Genomic DNA, 207 nt, shown 5'->3' with positions numbered 1-207 from the left:
GGAGCCCGCCAGCGCCCGGCGGGCAGCCCTGGCCCCGGGGACACTTTCCAGCCCAGCGCGACCGGCTCCGTCCCGGAACCCGCTAGCCGATTAAAACGGGGGGAAAAAAGCTAAAAGCGAAGAGTTGGGATAAAAGGTGGCTGCAGAGTAGCCCGCAGGAGGTGTGCGGCCTGTCCGCGGCGGGGGACTCCTCTGTGACAGCCCCGG

Source organism: Merops nubicus, unplaced genomic scaffold (assembly GCF_000691845.1).
Source record: "Merops nubicus isolate BGI_N331 unplaced genomic scaffold, ASM69184v1 scaffold11115, whole genome shotgun sequence".
NCBI classification, from domain to species: domain Eukaryota; kingdom Metazoa; phylum Chordata; class Aves; order Coraciiformes; family Meropidae; genus Merops; species Merops nubicus.
The sequence above is the reverse complement of the archived record's forward strand: the minus strand, read 5'-3'. Positions refer to the sequence as shown.